Source organism: Hyla sarda, unplaced genomic scaffold (assembly GCF_029499605.1).
Source record: "Hyla sarda isolate aHylSar1 unplaced genomic scaffold, aHylSar1.hap1 scaffold_204, whole genome shotgun sequence".
Taxonomy (NCBI): domain Eukaryota; kingdom Metazoa; phylum Chordata; class Amphibia; order Anura; family Hylidae; genus Hyla; species Hyla sarda.
The window spans coordinates 214,954-231,976 of record NW_026608702.1 but is presented as its reverse complement, the minus strand read 5'-3'; the positions used below and the strand labels follow the sequence as shown (position 1 = coordinate 231,976).

The following is a 17,023-nucleotide window of genomic DNA, read 5'->3' as shown; positions in this document are numbered from 1 at the left end:
TGGCTAGCCAGCAAGCAGGTAGCAATGAAAGTAGGAATCTTTCTTTTTAACCCTGTAAGGGGGTGGTGCACTGTACCCGAAGATACTGCCATATCGGGTCAATGCATAGGGCGACGGAAGCAAGCTTCGAAATCGGCCCCCGTTCTCAAAAATCCATTTAATATATGGTCCCCAGATAGGGGACGTATCAGATATTAAACTGATAAGAACAGATACTACACTTGATCTTAGCCAAAAGGCCGAGAAGCGATAACCGTGAAAGGGGCGGGCCCAACAAGGTCCCCTTCATGGGCACTATCACTGCTTGCTGTCAGGGAGGCTGCCAGACAATTTTCCATGCACACTCTGGGCTGGGGGGCAGTCAACCACCAGTACACACAGCAGAACCTAAACCCATACCATTATTGCTAAGCAGCAAGACAGGGGCCCATTGCACTCCCACGGGGCCTTTTTAAATGCAATCCATAACCCGGATTTGCCAGGAACCCTTCTTACTCCTCCTACTTGCATGTGACACTGGGCTTAGGATCTGCATAGGAAACACACACACAAGCACACACCTACCTTTGTTGCCTGCAGATGCCTCCTTGGCTGTCCCCAAACGGTATCAAACCAACACCCACGGGAAGCTGTAAGCATAGAGGACATGCCTGCACCCCATTGGACTTACCTGTGTGGGTTAAATCCGGGTTATTTGACAACCTATGGCGGTGATGGTTCTGCTCAGGCAGAGCAGTGCTGATGCTCCTCATAAAGCTGTCGCTGCTGTGAAGGTTCTAGGTGACATCACAATCCCTATGGTTACATACACAACAAAGCTGGGTTGTTGTTGTTTACACTCTGCAAGGCCTGTGGAAGTGAGTGACATCATAGCACTGTAGTTCTGAGGGTTCTAGATGGATGCAACAATCTCCTGTTGCTTCTATGAAGGCCATAATAGACGACATCACCAAACAGCTCCATAGTCACATACACAGCAAAGGAGAGATGTTGTTTACACCTAGTGATGTCAGTGGTATTGAGTGACATCACAGCACAGTGCTAAGGCTCCTGGGCCTGGACACAGCAGCGGCTGCAATATCTCAACGGAGAATACGTTTATATATATGTGTGTGTGTGCGCGTATATATATATATATATATATATATATATATATATATATATATTTCTCCGCCGAAATCACTTTTAAACCCATTTCCACCTTTTTTTCCCTTCTCTTCCTCTTACTTTTTTTTCACGTTTTTTTACGTTTTTCTCCTTTTCGCCTCTTTTCTGGGCGTATTATTCTTCTTTTTCTTCTTTTTTTTCGTCTAATGCATACCCCATCAGTGCAGCAATGCTTATTCAATACCGCCAGCAGATGGAGACACTGGGGGATAATTTTCTAAGGATTTATACTGATTTTTCCTGTCTGAATTTGTCGCACAGAAAGTTGCAGGCCAAATATGTGTGACATTTCTGCGACTTTAGCTTCTAGAGCATTTTTACAACATTATACATAGGTGCTGAATACATAAAAAGCGACTGTTCAGCGACAGACAAGTCGCATCGGCTGAAAGTAGGCCAGAATGTCAGTCCATGTTGGAGCAGGTTTAGATACAGTCTAAAGCATAGATCTCAAAGTCTGTGCACAGAATTTAGCAAGGGCCTCGCACCTTCTGATGCATCAGGTAGGTGCACTATAGCATAGCCTAACCCTCTGTACTTTGGTCTATATTGATGCGGGACATAGACAGCCAGCTGATGACCAATCCATTAGTGCAATGGATGGCTGGAAGCATTTGTCTTTGCCTTTGCAATACCACAGAAGCAATGCATGGTCAATGTACAGCAATGACACACCTGTGTGAACAGCCAGGAGACCCCCCCATGTTATGTTACATAGTTACATAGTAAGTACAGTCGAAAAAAGACATATGTCCATCAAGTTCAACCAGGGAATTAAGGGGTAGGGGTGTGGCGCGATATTGGGGAAGGGATGAGATTTTATATTTCTTCATAAGCATTAATCTTATTTTGTCAATTAGGAACATTCAGCACCCACCCGCTATCAAGGCAGCTGCCTATCATGTCATGCCCTACCTGCACAGGTGTGCTGGCTACTCAAATGATCCAATTAAGGAGGCCATTTAGTCAGCAGCAGCAGAAGTCCTGTGCCTGGACGCTCCAACAGCGGCCAGACACAAGCAGAAGCAGCAGAAGCAGCAGCAGCACCACCTTTTGTTTTTTGGCTGCAGCAGCAGCAGCAGCAGCAAGGCCCACAGGGCTGGCTAGCTGGCTAGCCAGCAAGCAGGTAGCAATGAAAGTAGGAATCTTTCTTTTTAACCCTGTAAGGGGGTGGTGCACTGTACCCGAAGATACTGCCATATCGGGTCAATGCATAGGGCGACGGAAGCAAGCTTCGAAATCGGCCCCCGTTCTCAAAAATCCATTTAATATATGGTCCCCAGATAGGGGACGTATCAGATATTAAACTGATAAGAACAGATACTACACTTGATCTTAGCCAAAAGGCCGAGAAGCGATAACCGTGAAAGGGGCGGGCCCAACAAGGTCCCCTTCATGGGCACTATCACTGCTTGCTGTCAGGGAGGCTGCCAGACAATTTTCCATGCACACTCTGGGCTGGGGGGCAGTCAACCACCAGTACACACAGCAGAACCTAAACCCATACCATTATTGCTAAGCAGCAAGACAGGGGCCCATTGCACTCCCACGGGGCCTTTTTAAATGCAATCCATAACCCGGATTTGCCAGGAACCCTTCTTACTCCTCCTACTTGCATGTGACACTGGGCTTAGGATCTGCATAGGAAACACACACACAAGCACACACCTACCTTTGTTGCCTGCAGATGCCTCCTTGGCTGTCCCCAAACGGTATCAAACCAACACCCACGGGAAGCTGTAAGCATAGAGGACATGCCTGCACCCCATTGGACTTACCTGTGTGGGTTAAATCCGGGTTATTTGACAACCTATGGCGGTGATGGTTCTGCTCAGGCAGAGCAGTGCTGATGCTCCTCATAAAGCTGTCGCTGCTGTGAAGGTTCTAGGTGACATCACAATCCCTATGGTTACATACACAACAAAGCTGGGTTGTTGTTGTTTACACTCTGCAAGGCCTGTGGAAGTGAGTGACATCATAGCACTGTAGTTCTGAGGGTTCTAGATGGATGCAACAATCTCCTGTTGCTTCTATGAAGGCCATAATAGACGACATCACCAAACAGCTCCATAGTCACATACACAGCAAAGGAGAGATGTTGTTTACACCTAGTGATGTCAGTGGTATTGAGTGACATCACAGCACAGTGCTAAGGCTCCTGGGCCTGGACACAGCAGCGGCTGCAATATCTCAACGGAGAATACGTTTATATATATGTGTGTGTGTGCGCGTATATATATATATATATATATATATATATATATTTCTCCGCCGAAATCACTTTTAAACCCATTTCCACCTTTTTTTCCCTTCTCTTCCTCTTACTTTTTTTTCACGTTTTTTTACGTTTTTCTCCTTTTCGCCTCTTTTCTGGGCGTATTATTCTTCTTTTTCTTCTTTTTTTTCGTCTAATGCATACCCCATCAGTGCAGCAATGCTTATTCAATACCGCCAGCAGATGGAGACACTGGGGGATAATTTTCTAAGGATTTATACTGATTTTTCCTGTCTGAATTTGTCGCACAGAAAGTTGCAGGCCAAATATGTGTGACATTTCTGCGACTTTAGCTTCTAGAGCATTTTTACAACATTATACATAGGTGCTGAATACATAAAAAGCGACTGTTCAGCGACAGACAAGTCGCATCGGCTGAAAGTAGGCCAGAATGTCAGTCCATGTTGGAGCAGGTTTAGATACAGTCTAAAGCATAGATCTCAAAGTCTGTGCACAGAATTTAGCAAGGGCCTCGCACCTTCTGATGCATCAGGTAGGTGCACTATAGCATAGCCTAACCCTCTGTACTTTGGTCTATATTGATGCGGGACATAGACAGCCAGCTGATGACCAATCCATTAGTGCAATGGATGGCTGGAAGCATTTGTCTTTGCCTTTGCAATACCACAGAAGCAATGCATGGTCAATGTACAGCAATGACACACCTGTGTGAACAGCCAGGAGACCCCCCCATGTTATGTTACATAGTTACATAGTTAGTACGGTCGAAAAAAGACATATGTCCATCAAGTTCAACCAGGGAATTAAGGGGTAGGGGTGTGGCGCGATATTGGGGAAGGGATGAGATTTTATATTTCTTCATAAGCATTAATCTTATTTTGTCAATTAGGAACATTCAGCACCCACCCGCTATCAAGGCAGCTGCCTATCATGTCATGCCCTACCTGCACAGGTGTGCTGGCTACTCAAATGATCCAATTAAGGAGGCCATTTAGTCAGCAGCAGCAGAAGTCCTGTGCCTGGACGCTCCAACAGCGGCCAGACACAAGCAGAAGCAGCAGAAGCAGCAGCAGCACCACCTTTTGTTTTTTGGCTGCAGCAGCAGCAGCAGCAGCAGCAAGGCCCACAGGGCTGGCTAGCTGGCTAGCCAGCAAGCAGGTAGCAATGAAAGTAGGAATCTTTCTTTTTAACCCTGTAAGGGGGTGGTGCACTGTACCCGAAGATACTGCCATATCGGGTCAATGCATAGGGCGACGGAAGCAAGCTTCGAAATCGGCCCCCGTTCTCAAAAATCCATTTAATATATGGTCCCCAGATAGGGGACGTATCAGATATTAAACTGATAAGAACAGATACTACACTTGATCTTAGCCAAAAGGCCGAGAAGCGATAACCGTGAAAGGGGCGGGCCCAACAAGGTCCCCTTCATGGGCACTATCACTGCTTGCTGTCAGGGAGGCTGCCAGACAATTTTCCATGCACACTCTGGGCTGGGGGGCAGTCAACCACCAGTACACACAGCAGAACCTAAACCCATACCATTATTGCTAAGCAGCAAGACAGGGGCCCATTGCACTCCCACGGGGCCTTTTTAAATGCAATCCATAACCCGGATTTGCCAGGAACCCTTCTTACTCCTCCTACTTGCATGTGACACTGGGCTTAGGATCTGCATAGGAAACACACACACAAGCACACACCTACCTTTGTTGCCTGCAGATGCCTCCTTGGCTGTCCCCAAACGGTATCAAACCAACACCCACGGGAAGCTGTAAGCATAGAGGACATGCCTGCACCCCATTGGACTTACCTGTGTGGGTTAAATCCGGGTTATTTGACAACCTATGGCGGTGATGGTTCTGCTCAGGCAGAGCAGTGCTGATGCTCCTCATAAAGCTGTCGCTGCTGTGAAGGTTCTAGGTGACATCACAATCCCTATGGTTACATACACAACAAAGCTGGGTTGTTGTTGTTTACACTCTGCAAGGCCTGTGGAAGTGAGTGACATCATAGCACTGTAGTTCTGAGGGTTCTAGATGGATGCAACAATCTCCTGTTGCTTCTATGAAGGCCATAATAGACGACATCACCAAACAGCTCCATAGTCACATACACAGCAAAGGAGAGATGTTGTTTACACCTAGTGATGTCAGTGGTATTGAGTGACATCACAGCACAGTGCTAAGGCTCCTGGGCCTGGACACAGCAGCGGCTGCAATATCTCAACGGAGAATACGTTTATATATATGTGTGTGTGCGCGTATATATATATATATATATATATATATATATATATATATATATATTTCTCCGCCGAAATCACTTTTAAACCCATTTCCACCTTTTTTTCCCTTCTCTTCCTCTTACTTTTTTTTCACGTTTTTTTACGTTTTTCTCCTTTTCGCCTCTTTTCTGGACGTATTATTCTTCTTTTTCTTCTTTTTTTTCGTCTAATGCATACCCCATCAGTGCAGCAATGCTTATTCAATACCGCCAGCAGATGGAGACACTGGGGGATAATTTTCTAAGGATTTATACTGATTTTTCCTGTCTGAATTTGTCGCACAGAAAGTTGCAGGCCAAATATGTGTGACATTTCTGCGACTTTAGCTTCTAGAGCATTTTTACAACATTATACATAGGTGCTGAATACATAAAAAGCGACTGTTCAGCGACAGACAAGTCGCATCGGCTGAAAGTAGGCCAGAATGTCAGTCCATGTTGGAGCAGGTTTAGATACAGTCTAAAGCATAGATCTCAAAGTCTGTGCACAGAATTTAGCAAGGGCCTCGCACCTTCTGATGCATCAGGTAGGTGCACTATAGCATAGCCTAACCCTCTGTACTTTGGTCTATATTGATGCGGGACATAGACAGCCAGCTGATGACCAATCCATTAGTGCAATGGATGGCTGGAAGCATTTGTCTTTGCCTTTGCAATACCACAGAAGCAATGCATGGTCAATGTACAGCAATGACACACCTGTGTGAACAGCCAGGAGACCCCCCCATGTTATGTTACATAGTTACATAGTTAGTACGGTCGAAAAAAGACATATGTCCATCAAGTTCAACCAGGGAATTAAGGGGTAGGGGTGTGGCGCGATATTGGGGAAGGGATGAGATTTTATATTTCTTCATAAGCATTAATCTTATTTTGTCAATTAGGAACATTCAGCACCCACCCGCTATCAAGGCAGCTGCCTATCATGTCATGCCCTACCTGCACAGGTGTGCTGGCTACTCAAATGATCCAATTAAGGAGGCCATTTAGTCAGCAGCAGCAGAAGTCCTGTGCCTGGACGCTCCAACAGCGGCCAGACACAAGCAGAAGCAGCAGAAGCAGCAGCAGCACCACCTTTTGTTTTTTGGCTGCAGCAGCAGCAGCAGCAGCAAGGCCCACAGGGCTGGCTAGCTGGCTAGCCAGCAAGCAGGTAGCAATGAAAGTAGGAATCTTTCTTTTTAACCCTGTAAGGGGGTGGTGCACTGTACCCGAAGATACTGCCATATCGGGTCAATGCATAGGGCGACGGAAGCAAGCTTCGAAATCGGCCCCCGTTCTCAAAAATCCATTTAATATATGGTCCCCAGATAGGGGACGTATCAGATATTAAACTGATAAGAACAGATACTACACTTGATCTTAGCCAAAAGGCCGAGAAGCGATAACCGTGAAAGGGGCGGGCCCAACAAGGTCCCCTTCATGGGCACTATCACTGCTTGCTGTCAGGGAGGCTGCCAGACAATTTTCCATGCACACTCTGGGCTGGGGGGCAGTCAACCACCAGTACACACAGCAGAACCTAAACCCATACCATTATTGCTAAGCAGCAAGACAGGGGCCCATTGCACTCCCACGGGGCCTTTTTAAATGCAATCCATAACCCGGATTTGCCAGGAACCCTTCTTACTCCTCCTACTTGCATGTGACACTGGGCTTAGGATCTGCATAGGAAACACACACACAAGCACACACCTACCTTTGTTGCCTGCAGATGCCTCCTTGGCTGTCCCCAAACGGTATCAAACCAACACCCACGGGAAGCTGTAAGCATAGAGGACATGCCTGCACCCCATTGGACTTACCTGTGTGGGTTAAATCCGGGTTATTTGACAACCTATGGCGGTGATGGTTCTGCTCAGGCAGAGCAGTGCTGATGCTCCTCATAAAGCTGTCGCTGCTGTGAAGGTTCTAGGTGACATCACAATCCCTATGGTTACATACACAACAAAGCTGGGTTGTTGTTGTTTACACTCTGCAAGGCCTGTGGAAGTGAGTGACATCATAGCACTGTAGTTCTGAGGGTTCTAGATGGATGCAACAATCTCCTGTTGCTTCTATGAAGGCCATAATAGACGACATCACCAAACAGCTCCATAGTCACATACACAGCAAAGGAGAGATGTTGTTTACACCTAGTGATGTCAGTGGTATTGAGTGACATCACAGCACAGTGCTAAGGCTCCTGGGCCTGGACACAGCAGCGGCTGCAATATCTCAACGGAGAATACGTTTATATATATGTGTGTGTGTGCGCGTATATATATATATATATATATATATATATATATATATATATATATATTTCTCCGCCGAAATCACTTTTAAACCCATTTCCACCTTTTTTTCCCTTCTCTTCCTCTTACTTTTTTTTCACGTTTTTTTACGTTTTTCTCCTTTTCGCCTCTTTTCTGGGCGTATTATTCTTCTTTTTCTTCTTTTTTTTCGTCTAATGCATACCCCATCAGTGCAGCAATGCTTATTCAATACCGCCAGCAGATGGAGACACTGGGGGATAATTTTCTAAGGATTTATACTGATTTTTCCTGTCTGAATTTGTCGCACAGAAAGTTGCAGGCCAAATATGTGTGACATTTCTGCGACTTTAGCTTCTAGAGCATTTTTACAACATTATACATAGGTGCTGAATACATAAAAAGCGACTGTTCAGCGACAGACAAGTCGCATCGGCTGAAAGTAGGCCAGAATGTCAGTCCATGTTGGAGCAGGTTTAGATACAGTCTAAAGCATAGATCTCAAAGTCTGTGCACAGAATTTAGCAAGGGCCTCGCACCTTCTGATGCATCAGGTAGGTGCACTATAGCATAGCCTAACCCTCTGTACTTTGGTCTATATTGATGCGGGACATAGACAGCCAGCTGATGACCAATCCATTAGTGCAATGGATGGCTGGAAGCATTTGTCTTTGCCTTTGCAATACCACAGAAGCAATGCATGGTCAATGTACAGCAATGACACACCTGTGTGAACAGCCAGGAGACCCCCCCATGTTATGTTACATAGTTACATAGTAAGTACGGTCGAAAAAAGACATATGTCCATCAAGTTCAACCAGGGAATTAAGGGGTAGGGGTGTGGCGCGATATTGGGGAAGGGATGAGATTTTATATTTCTTCATAAGCATTAATCTTATTTTGTCAATTAGGAACATTCAGCACCCACCCGCTATCAAGGCAGCTGCCTATCATGTCATGCCCTACCTGCACAGGTGTGCTGGCTACTCAAATGATCCAATTAAGGAGGCCATTTAGTCAGCAGCAGCAGAAGTCCTGTGCCTGGACGCTCCAACAGCGGCCAGACACAAGCAGAAGCAGCAGAAGCAGCAGCAGCACCACCTTTTGTTTTTTGGCTGCAGCAGCAGCAGCAGCAGCAAGGCCCACAGGGCTGGCTAGCTGGCTAGCCAGCAAGCAGGTAGCAATGAAAGTAGGAATCTTTCTTTTTAACCCTGTAAGGGGGTGGTGCACTGTACCCGAAGATACTGCCATATCGGGTCAATGCATAGGGCGACGGAAGCAAGCTTCGAAATCGGCCCCCGTTCTCAAAAATCCATTTAATATATGGTCCCCAGATAGGGGACGTATCAGATATTAAACTGATAAGAACAGATACTACACTTGATCTTAGCCAAAAGGCCGAGAAGCGATAACCGTGAAAGGGGCGGGCCCAACAAGGTCCCCTTCATGGGCACTATCACTGCTTGCTGTCAGGGAGGCTGCCAGACAATTTTCCATGCACACTCTGGGCTGGGGGGCAGTCAACCACCAGTACACACAGCAGAACCTAAACCCATACCATTATTGCTAAGCAGCAAGACAGGGGCCCATTGCACTCCCACGGGGCCTTTTTAAATGCAATCCATAACCCGGATTTGCCAGGAACCCTTCTTACTCCTCCTACTTGCATGTGACACTGGGCTTAGGATCTGCATAGGAAACACACACACAAGCACACACCTACCTTTGTTGCCTGCAGATGCCTCCTTGGCTGTCCCCAAACGGTATCAAACCAACACCCACGGGAAGCTGTAAGCATAGAGGACATGCCTGCACCCCATTGGACTTACCTGTGTGGGTTAAATCCGGGTTATTTGACAACCTATGGCGGTGATGGTTCTGCTCAGGCAGAGCAGTGCTGATGCTCCTCATAAAGCTGTCGCTGCTGTGAAGGTTCTAGGTGACATCACAATCCCTATGGTTACATACACAACAAAGCTGGGTTGTTGTTGTTTACACTCTGCAAGGCCTGTGGAAGTGAGTGACATCATAGCACTGTAGTTCTGAGGGTTCTAGATGGATGCAACAATCTCCTGTTGCTTCTATGAAGGCCATAATAGACGACATCACCAAACAGCTCCATAGTCACATACACAGCAAAGGAGAGATGTTGTTTACACCTAGTGATGTCAGTGGTATTGAGTGACATCACAGCACAGTGCTAAGGCTCCTGGGCCTGGACACAGCAGCGGCTGCAATATCTCAACGGAGAATACGTTTATATATATGTGTGTGTGTGCGCGTATATATATATATATATATATATATATATATATATATATATATATATATATATATTTCTCCGCCGAAATCACTTTTAAACCCATTTCCACCTTTTTTTCCCTTCTCTTCCTCTTACTTTTTTTTCACGTTTTTTTACGTTTTTCTCCTTTTCGCCTCTTTTCTGGGCGTATTATTCTTCTTTTTCTTCTTTTTTTTCGTCTAATGCATACCCCATCAGTGCAGCAATGCTTATTCAATACCGCCAGCAGATGGAGACACTGGGGGATAATTTTCTAAGGATTTATACTGATTTTTCCTGTCTGAATTTGTCGCACAGAAAGTTGCAGGCCAAATATGTGTGACATTTCTGCGACTTTAGCTTCTAGAGCATTTTTACAACATTATACATAGGTGCTGAATACATAAAAAGCGACTGTTCAGCGACAGACAAGTCGCATCGGCTGAAAGTAGGCCAGAATGTCAGTCCATGTTGGAGCAGGTTTAGATACAGTCTAAAGCATAGATCTCAAAGTCTGTGCACAGAATTTAGCAAGGGCCTCGCACCTTCTGATGCATCAGGTAGGTGCACTATAGCATAGCCTAACCCTCTGTACTTTGGTCTATATTGATGCGGGACATAGACAGCCAGCTGATGACCAATCCATTAGTGCAATGGATGGCTGGAAGCATTTGTCTTTGCCTTTGCAATACCACAGAAGCAATGCATGGTCAATGTACAGCAATGACACACCTGTGTGAACAGCCAGGAGACCCCCCCATGTTATGTTACATAGTTACATAGTTAGTACGGTCGAAAAAAGACATATGTCCATCAAGTTCAACCAGGGAATTAAGGGGTAGGGGTGTGGCGCGATATTGGGGAAGGGATGAGATTTTATATTTCTTCATAAGCATTAATCTTATTTTGTCAATTAGGAACATTCAGCACCCACCCGCTATCAAGGCAGCTGCCTATCATGTCATGCCCTACCTGCACAGGTGTGCTGGCTACTCAAATGATCCAATTAAGGAGGCCATTTAGTCAGCAGCAGCAGAAGTCCTGTGCCTGGACGCTCCAACAGCGGCCAGACACAAGCAGAAGCAGCAGAAGCAGCAGCAGCACCACCTTTTGTTTTTTGGCTGCAGCAGCAGCAGCAGCAGCAGCAAGGCCCACAGGGCTGGCTAGCTGGCTAGCCAGCAAGCAGGTAGCAATGAAAGTAGGAATCTTTCTTTTTAACCCTGTAAGGGGGTGGTGCACTGTACCCGAAGATACTGCCATATCGGGTCAATGCATAGGGCGACGGAAGCAAGCTTCGAAATCGGCCCCCGTTCTCAAAAATCCATTTAATATATGGTCCCCAGATAGGGGACGTATCAGATATTAAACTGATAAGAACAGATACTACACTTGATCTTAGCCAAAAGGCCGAGAAGCGATAACCGTGAAAGGGGCGGGCCCAACAAGGTCCCCTTCATGGGCACTATCACTGCTTGCTGTCAGGGAGGCTGCCAGACAATTTTCCATGCACACTCTGGGCTGGGGGGCAGTCAACCACCAGTACACACAGCAGAACCTAAACCCATACCATTATTGCTAAGCAGCAAGACAGGGGCCCATTGCACTCCCACGGGGCCTTTTTAAATGCAATCCATAACCCGGATTTGCCAGGAACCCTTCTTACTCCTCCTACTTGCATGTGACACTGGGCTTAGGATCTGCATAGGAAACACACACACAAGCACACACCTACCTTTGTTGCCTGCAGATGCCTCCTTGGCTGTCCCCAAACAGTATCAAACCAACACCCACGGGAAGCTGTAAGCATAGAGGACATGCCTGCACCCCATTGGACTTACCTGTGTGGGTTAAATCCGGGTTATTTGACAACCTATGGCGGTGATGGTTCTGCTCAGGCAGAGCAGTGCTGATGCTCCTCATAAAGCTGTCGCTGCTGTGAAGGTTCTAGGTGACATCACAATCCCTATGGTTACATACACAACAAAAATGGGTTGTTGTTGTTTACACTCTGCAAGGCCTGTGGAAGTGAGTGACATCATAGCACTGTAGTTCTGAGGGTTCTAGATGGATGCAACAATCTCCTGTTGCTTCTATGAAGGCCATAATAGACGACATCACCAAACAGCTCCATAGTCACATACACAGCAAAGGAGAGATGTTGTTTACACCTAGTGATGTCAGTGGTATTGAGTGACATCACAGCACAGTGCTAAGGCTCCTGGGCCTGGACACAGCAGCGGCTGCAATATCTCAACGGAGAATACGTTTATATATATGTGTGTGTGTGCGCGTATATATATATATATATATATATATATATATATATATATATATATTTCTCCGCCGAAATCACTTTTAAACCCATTTCCACCTTTTTTTCCCTTCTCTTCCTCTTACTTTTTTTTCACGTTTTTTTACGTTTTTCTCCTTTTCGCCTCTTTTCTGGGCGTATTATTCTTCTTTTTCTTCTTTTTTTTCGTCTAATGCATACCCCATCAGTGCAGCAATGCTTATTCAATACCGCCAGCAGATGGAGACACTGGGGGATAATTTTCTAAGGATTTATACTGATTTTGCCTGTCTGAATTTGTCGCACAGAAAGTTGCAGGCCAAATATGTGTGACATTTCTGCGACTTTAGCTTCTAGAGCATTTTTACAACATTATACATAGGTGCTGAATACATAAAAAGCGACTGTTCAGCGACAGACAAGTCGCATCGGCTGAAAGTAGGCCAGAATGTCAGTCCATGTTGGAGCAGGTTTAGATACAGTCTAAAGCATAGATCTCAAAGTCTGTGCACAGAATTTAGCAAGGGCCTCGCACCTTCTGATGCATCAGGTAGGTGCACTATAGCATAGCCTAACCCTCTGTACTTTGGTCTATATTGATGCGGGACATAGACAGCCAGCTGATGACCAATCCATTAGTGCAATGGATGGCTGGAAGCATTTGTCTTTGCCTTTGCAATACCACAGAAGCAATGCATGGTCAATGTACAGCAATGACACACCTGTGTGAACAGCCAGGAGACCCCCCCATGTTATGTTACATAGTTACATAGTTAGTACGGTCGAAAAAAGACATATGTCCATCAAGTTCAACCAGGGAATTAAGGGGTAGGGGTGTGGCGCGATATTGGGGAAGGGATGAGATTTTATATTTCTTCATAAGCATTAATCTTATTTTGTCAATTAGGAACATTCAGCACCCACCCGCTATCAAGGCAGCTGCCTATCATGTCATGCCCTACCTGCACAGGTGTGCTGGCTACTCAAATGATCCAATTAAGGAGGCCATTTAGTCAGCAGCAGCAGAAGTCCTGTGCCTGGACGCTCCAACAGCGGCCAGACACAAGCAGAAGCAGCAGAAGCAGCAGCAGCACCACCTTTTGTTTTTTGGCTGCAGCAGCAGCAGCAGCAGCAGCAAGGCCCACAGGGCTGGCTAGCTGGCTAGCCAGCAAGCAGGTAGCAATGAAAGTAGGAATCTTTCTTTTTAACCCTGTAAGGGGGTGGTGCACTGTACCCGAAGATACTGCCATATCGGGTCAATGCATAGGGCGAAGGAAGCAAGCTTCGAAATCGGCCCCCGTTCTCAAAAATCCATTTAATATATGGTCCCCAGATAGGGGACGTATCAGATATTAAACTGATAAGAACAGATACTACACTTGATCTTAGCCAAAAGGCCGAGAAGCGATAACCGTGAAAGGGGCGGGCCCAACAAGGTCCCCTTCATGGGCACTATCACTGCTTGCTGTCAGGGAGGCTGCCAGACAATTTTCCATGCACACTCTGGGCTGGGGGGCAGTCAACCACCAGTACACACAGCAGAACCTAAACCCATACCATTATTGCTAAGCAGCAAGACAGGGGCCCATTGCACTCCCACGGGGCCTTTTTAAATGCAATCCATAACCCGGATTTGCCAGGAACCCTTCTTACTCCTCCTACTTGCATGTGACACTGGGCTTAGGATCTGCATAGGAAACACACACACAAGCACACACCTACCTTTGTTGCCTGCAGATGCCTCCTTGGCTGTCCCCAAACGGTATCAAACCAACACCCACGGGAAGCTGTAAGCATAGAGGACATGCCTGCACCCCATTGGACTTACCTGTGTGGGTTAAATCCGGGTTATTTGACAACCTATGGCGGTGATGGTTCTGCTCAGGCAGAGCAGTGCTGATGCTCCTCATAAAGCTGTCGCTGCTGTGAAGGTTCTAGGTGACATCACAATCCCTATGGTTACATACACAACAAAGCTGGGTTGTTGTTGTTTACACTCTGCAAGGCCTGTGGAAGTGAGTGACATCATAGCACTGTAGTTCTGAGGGTTCTAGATGGATGCAACAATCTCCTGTTGCTTCTATGAAGGCCATAATAGACGACATCACCAAACAGCTCCATAGTCACATACACAGCAAAGGAGAGATGTTGTTTACACCTAGTGATGTCAGTGGTATTGAGTGACATCACAGCACAGTGCTAAGGCTCCTGGGCCTGGACACAGCAGCGGCTGCAATATCTCAACGGAGAATACGTTTATATATATGTGTGTGTGTGCGCGTATATATATATATATATATATATATATATATTTCTCCGCCGAAATCACTTTTAAACCCATTTCCACCTTTTTTTCCCTTCTCTTCCTCTTACTTTTTTTTCACGTTTTTTTACGTTTTTCTCCTTTTCGCCTCTTTTCTGGGCGTATTATTCTTCTTTTTCTTCTTTTTTTTCGTCTAATGCATACCCCATCAGTGCAGCAATGCTTATTCAATACCGCCAGCAGATGGAGACACTGGGGGATAATTTTCTAAGGATTTATACTGATTTTTCCTGTCTGAATTTGTCGCACAGAAAGTTGCAGGCCAAATATGTGTGACATTTCTGCGACTTTAGCTTCTAGAGCATTTTTACAACATTATACATAGGTGCTGAATACATAAAAAGCGACTGTTCAGCGACAGACAAGTCGCATCGGCTGAAAGTAGGCCAGAATGTCAGTCCATGTTGGAGCAGGTTTAGATACAGTCTAAAGCATAGATCTCAAAGTCTGTGCACAGAATTTAGCAAGGGCCTCGCACCTTCTGATGCATCAGGTAGGTGCACTATAGCATAGCCTAACCCTCTGTACTTTGGTCTATATTGATGCGGGACATAGACAGCCAGCTGATGACCAATCCATTAGTGCAATGGATGGCTGGAAGCATTTGTCTTTGCCTTTGCAATACCACAGAAGCAATGCATGGTCAATGTACAGCAATGACACACCTGTGTGAACAGCCAGGAGACCCCCCCATGTTATGTTACATAGTTACATAGTTAGTACGGTCGAAAAAAGACATATGTCCATCAAGTTCAACCAGGGAATTAAGGGGTAGGGGTGTGGCGCGATATTGGGGAAGGGATGAGATTTTATATTTCTTCATAAGCATTAATCTTATTTTGTCAATTAGGAACATTCAGCACCCACCCGCTATCAAGGCAGCTGCCTATCATGTCATGCCCTACCTGCACAGGTGTGCTGGCTACTCAAATGATCCAATTAAGGAGGCCATTTAGTCAGCAGCAGCAGAAGTCCTGTGCCTGGACGCTCCAACAGCGGCCAGACACAAGCAGAAGCAGCAGAAGCAGCAGCAGCACCACCTTTTGTTTTTTGGCTGCAGCAGCAGCAGCAGCAGCAGCAAGGCCCACAGGGCTGGCTAGCTGGCTAGCCAGCAAGCAGGTAGCAATGAAAGTAGGAATCTTTCTTTTTAACCCTGTAAGGGGGTGGTGCACTGTACCCGAAGATACTGCCATATCGGGTCAATGCATAGGGCGACGGAAGCAAGCTTCGAAATCGGCCCCCGTTCTCAAAAATCCATTTAATATATGGTCCCCAGATAGGGGACGTATCAGATATTAAACTGATAAGAACAGATACTACACTTGATCTTAGCCAAAAGGCCGAGAAGCGATAACCGTGAAAGGGGCGGGCCCAACAAGGTCCCCTTCATGGGCACTATCACTGCTTGCTGTCAGGGAGGCTGCCAGACAATTTTCCATGCACACTCTGGGCTGGGGGGCAGTCAACCACCAGTACACACAGCAGAACCTAAACCCATACCATTATTGCTAAGCAGCAAGACAGGGGCCCATTGCACTCCCACGGGGCCTTTTTAAATGCAATCCATAACCCGGATTTGCCAGGAACCCTTCTTACTCCTCCTACTTGCATGTGACACTGGGCTTAGGATCTGCATAGGAAACACACACACAAGCACACACCTACCTTTGTTGCCTGCAGATGCCTCCTTGGCTGTCCCCAAACAGTATCAAACCAACACCCACGGGAAGCTGTAAGCATAGAGGACATGCCTGCACCCCATTGGACTTACCTGTGTGGGTTAAATCCGGGTTATTTGACAACCTATGGCGGTGATGGTTCTGCTCAGGCAGAGCAGTGCTGATGCTCCTCATAAAGCTGTCGCTGCTGTGAAGGTTCTAGGTGACATCACAATCCCTATGGTTACATACACAACAAAAATGGGTTGTTGTTGTTTACACTCTGCAAGGCCTGTGGAAGTGAGTGACATCATAGCACTGTAGTTCTGAGGGTTCTAGATGGATGCAACAATCTCCTGTTGCTTCTATGAAGGCCATAATAGACGACATCACCAAACAGCTCCATAGTCACATACACAGCAAAGGAGAGATGTTGTTTACACCTAGTGATGTCAGTGGTATTGAGTGACATCACAGCACAGTGCTAAGGCTCCTGGGCCTGGACACAGCAGCGGCTGCAATATCTCAACGGA

At 46.2% G+C, this 17,023-nt stretch overlaps 8 non-coding genes across 8 annotated transcripts; all 8 read right to left on the bottom strand.

Annotated features, from left to right (window-relative positions):
- Positions 1 to 60: 60 nt before the first annotated feature.
- LOC130317888 (U2 spliceosomal RNA) lies at positions 61 to 251 on the bottom strand. Its single transcript, XR_008864894.1, has one exon. It is a non-coding gene; the product is annotated as a U2 spliceosomal RNA (small nuclear RNA).
- Positions 252 to 2,335: 2,084 nt separating this feature from the next.
- On the bottom strand, positions 2,336 to 2,526 carry LOC130317887 (U2 spliceosomal RNA). The gene has a single exon (XR_008864893.1). It is a non-coding gene; the product is annotated as a U2 spliceosomal RNA (small nuclear RNA).
- Positions 2,527 to 4,603: 2,077 nt separating this feature from the next.
- LOC130317886 (U2 spliceosomal RNA) lies at positions 4,604 to 4,794 on the bottom strand. The gene has a single exon (XR_008864892.1). It is a non-coding gene; the product is annotated as a U2 spliceosomal RNA (small nuclear RNA).
- Positions 4,795 to 6,878: 2,084 nt separating this feature from the next.
- Positions 6,879 to 7,069, bottom strand: LOC130317884 (U2 spliceosomal RNA). The gene has a single exon (XR_008864891.1). It is a non-coding gene; the product is annotated as a U2 spliceosomal RNA (small nuclear RNA).
- A 2,088-nt stretch (positions 7,070 to 9,157) lies between these two features.
- Positions 9,158 to 9,348, bottom strand: LOC130317883 (U2 spliceosomal RNA). The gene has a single exon (XR_008864890.1). It is a non-coding gene; the product is annotated as a U2 spliceosomal RNA (small nuclear RNA).
- A 2,099-nt stretch (positions 9,349 to 11,447) lies between these two features.
- LOC130317882 (U2 spliceosomal RNA) lies at positions 11,448 to 11,638 on the bottom strand. Its single transcript, XR_008864889.1, has one exon. It is a non-coding gene; the product is annotated as a U2 spliceosomal RNA (small nuclear RNA).
- A 2,089-nt stretch (positions 11,639 to 13,727) lies between these two features.
- Positions 13,728 to 13,918, bottom strand: LOC130317859 (U2 spliceosomal RNA). Its single transcript, XR_008864868.1, has one exon. It is a non-coding gene; the product is annotated as a U2 spliceosomal RNA (small nuclear RNA).
- Positions 13,919 to 15,993: 2,075 nt separating this feature from the next.
- Positions 15,994 to 16,184, bottom strand: LOC130317881 (U2 spliceosomal RNA). The gene has a single exon (XR_008864888.1). It is a non-coding gene; the product is annotated as a U2 spliceosomal RNA (small nuclear RNA).
- Positions 16,185 to 17,023: the final 839 nt, after the last annotated feature.